Genomic DNA, 4,210 nt, shown 5'->3' on the forward strand with positions numbered 1-4,210 from the left:
CTAATCATGTTGCTAGCACTGCCGCCATCAATTATCAGTTTGCACACTTCTCCTTCGATTGAGAAAATACACTGAAACATTGCAGTAACCTGTAACGGATGTAATTAAAACAATGTGCAGGAAGTCAGGGAGACGATGAAGGCGGTGGCTGGCGAGGAGCCATCGGAGGCGGAGCGTGCAGTGCAGATGAGAAAGGTGAGGAGGGAGATCGTGGACTTACACGGGGAGATGGTGCTACTCCTCAACTACAGCGCCGTCAACTACACAGGTGACCCTCCAGCTGCCCTTCATCGACGAGGTGCTTAAGCAGCCCTTCTACACAACAGAGCTCATGTCGAGGATCGTCCGCGAGTGTGAGGAGATCATGGAGGCCGTGTTCGCCTCCGACAACAGTGGTGACCCTCACTGTAGAAAATCACCTCACGTCCAAGTGGTATAAGGCCATGATTTGCATCATTGCATGGCAAGAAATCACTCATTCTTCTATTCACTAGTAGAAAAAGGGCCATTTGTCCCGGTTTTGGTCGGTACTAAAGCCCCCCCCCCCCAGTCCCGGTTCTTATACGAACCGGGACTAAAGGCCGTCCACGTGGCTGCTGTCTGGAGCTCCACCTTTAGTCCCGGTTGGTAACACCAACACCAACCGGGACTAAAAGAAATGTTTCAATTATTTTATTTTATTTTTCAATTTTTCAAATTTCTGAATTATTTTATAATTTAATCTCTAATCACCCCTCACACTGCTCAATTTAACCTCTAATCTCTAATCACCCCACATCATTCCAAATCATCTAACTTCTCGGCTGGTCACCCATCCTCTGACTACTCCAGCCTGATCACACTTAACTTCCGTGTTCTATTCTCCCTCATTTCCAAGTCTGCACGTGTTGTTTTCCTGACAATGGTAGGATGTCAATCCTATTTACCCTCAGGAGTTTAGCTTGAGCATGAAGTCACACATTTCACTGTTTGAGTTTGAAATTATTATCCTAAAAACAACAATTATTTAGTAAAACTAATATTTCTTGAGTAAGTAGTTTGACCACAGTTTGACCAGATTTGACCAAAATTTTAAAAAATTGAAACAATTATTTAGTAACACTAATATTCTTGAATAATTATGTAGTAACACTAATACGTCTTGAATAAGTAATTTGACCATAGTTTGACCAGATTTGACCAAAATTCAAAAAAAATTGAGCATATCTTTTTATCCTTTTGGAATTTGAGGATTCTAAAAATTTGCAAACAAGCCATAGGCAGTCAAATTCAGATGCGGATTTTCGTGCTGAACATTTTGATATATTATACATTTTTCCCTGACATTGTATGCAAAAGTTATAGTTGTTTTACTTTTCATGACACTTTTTGCAAAACATGTCCAAATTTAAGTTTTTAAATTTTTCTAACTAGTAGATGTAGTAATATAACTACATCTCGAAGGATTTTATTTTTTGATGGTTTTATCATTTTTTTGTTTTTTTTCAAAACTGAAATGGCGATGCACGCCGGGGGGGTAGAATTTGAGAAATGGGCCCTTTAGTCCCGGTTTGAGACACGAACCGGGACTAAGAGCATCTCCAACTGTTGGCCCCCCAGGTAGTGCTTTTACGCGCCCCCTGGGGGTGAGCCGACGCTAAATCGGCACTGGGGGCGGTTGGCCGTCCAGCCGTCGCCACCAGATCGCCCCCAGGCACCAATGTTGGCCCACTTTTCGGCCCATTTTTGGCGAATTAAGGGCCCGTATGGGCGGGAATAGGCCCATATTCGGTGTGGTTCGCCGTGGTACGGTGTTGAATTATCAACATATAAATAATTTTGTATCACATAGTTCATCACAGAAAATCAAATAGTTCAACAAAGTAGTGCAACAACAAATAGTTCAATACAAATTATATAGTTCAACAAATAAAAACTCATATTTCATCACACGTCATGCCCGGTGTCGCCCTTGAGCCTCCATAGGTGTTCTATCAGTTTCTGCTGCAGTTGATGATGCACCTGTGGGTCTCGAATCTCCTGACGCATACTGAGGTAGGCAGTCCAGGTTGCCGGTAGCTGGTCATCAACTTCAGCTAGAGGGCCTTGCCTATAGTATGGTTCAGTGTCAAACACTGGGTCTTCTTGCTCGCTTTCGATGATCATGTTGTACAAGATGACACAGCAAGTCATGATCTCCCACAGTTGATCTTTCGGCCAGGTCTGAGCGGGGTACCAGACAAAAGCGAATCGAGATTGGAGCACACCAAATGCCCACTCAACATCTTTCCTGCAAGCCTCCTGAATCTTCGCAAACCAGGCGTTCTTGCCTCCTGGCACAGGGTTTGAGATGGTCTTCACAAATGTCGACCATGTCGGATAGATGCCATCAGCTAGATAGTACCCCTTGTTGTAGTGCCGCCCATTGATCTCGAAGTTCACCGGAGGAGAGTGACCTTCAACAAGCTTGGCAAAGACAAGAGAGCACTGCAGCACGTTGATGTCATTGTGAGTTCCTGGCATACCAAAGGAGTGTCGAATCCAAAGTTCTTGTGTGGCCACCGCCTCAAGTACCACACTGCAACCGCCTTTGGCACTTGTACATCCCCTGCCAGGCAAATGGGTAATTCTTTCATTTCCAATGCATACAGTCGATGCTTTCAAGTATCTAGGGAAATCCTCTTGCTGCATTCTGTGCTAGGATCCGAGCAGTGTCTTCTGCATTGGGTGGCCTCGGCTTCCTCCTCCAGCAGCGCGGCGAGCACTTCCTCTTCATCCGAGTCCATCGCCGGGGCAGGCAAATCGCCGAACACCTTGCGCCCGGTGGGCGTGTACCCGCCGTTAAACTACCCCTCCGCGGCAGGAAACGGCGGCCGGAAACGCCCAGCTGCTGTTGGAGGGGCTGCCGCCGCGAACCTCTGCTATTTTTCCGGCGGGGAATGACTATCTAGCGGTGAAGGGCAGCGGGCGCCGCCGGGATATAGCTAGTGGCGGCCGAGGTCGCGGGGGGTGGGAGGCGAGTCGGGGAAGAAAATCTTGACTTTTCACCTAACGGTGTGGGCCAGCCGCGCTTTTCCCTTGCGTCAGAGCCCCCGATCGCCCCCAGTGCACCCGGTTCGGCCTGTGACCGCCGGACGGAAAAAAGGGCCGAAGCAGCGCTTTTCGGCGTCCTGGGGCCGCGACTGGGGCATTTTTTTGACGCCGGCGCCAAAAAAGTGGCCCCAGGTGGCCTATTGGAGGCGCGGCTGGAGATGCTCTAAAGGGCATCGCACGCTTTAGTCCCGTTTCATATCTCAAACCGAGACTAAAGGGCCCATTTGAACCGGGACTAATGCCTTTAGCCGCTTGAACCGGGACTAATACTCACATTAGTCCCGGTTAGTAATGCAACCGAGACTAATGTGTATATTGCGCTGTGACCAGAGCCCTGTTTTCTACTAGTGATTGAGGACGGGCATATGCATGAAGGGAAGAAAAAACACCAAATGTTAGACATCCATTGATCCCGGGAAACGAAAAAACCCAGCTACAAAGAGCCGAACAAAGTTATATGACAATAAGTAGATGATGATGGCAGTGTCAATTTTATCCAACAATCTTTAGCAGTGGAAGATATGTGTCATATATGTATGTGAAGGTAAAGTACTTATTTAGCAACCTAAATAATAGGGAATAGTAATATGATATACCTCAGAACAATCACATCGGTGTTCATGATTACGCGCTCACCAACAACATGATGTGGACGGAGGCAGTCAGTGATGTACTCCCAGCGCCTGCAAAGTGAATAACGGACGGGCTCGCCGCTGACAATCGCCATGGCATGACGATGTTCGTGTGAGTCCTGCGTGGCCACGCCCACACTCACACACTGCCGGCAGATAGTACTCCCATATGATGTTCGGGACCAGGCGGCCGGAGTACTCTCTATTAGCGGGATCTGAAGTTCGGGGCCAAGAAAAAGGGAATAGGGAGTGAAATCATGGATCTGATCTCACGTCTGACGAGTTACAATCATATTGATTGTACGACGTGATTGCGTGCGTATAATATGGGTCTAATTTTGTTTAACTAGAGCTAATTTCGTTTAGGGAGATGAAAGTAAGGAATTACTGATTGCGTCCTTGTCTACTTTTGCCTAGGCTTTCCTTTGTTTTTTGAGGTGAGCCAGGTTTTCCTTTATGGAGCCAATTTCGTTCTGGAGAACATACGGGCCTATAGGCCACCTGCG

The sequence above is a fragment of the Triticum aestivum genome, chromosome 7A (genome assembly GCF_018294505.1).
Source record: "Triticum aestivum cultivar Chinese Spring chromosome 7A, IWGSC CS RefSeq v2.1, whole genome shotgun sequence".
NCBI classification, from domain to species: Eukaryota; Viridiplantae; Streptophyta; class Magnoliopsida; order Poales; family Poaceae; genus Triticum; species Triticum aestivum.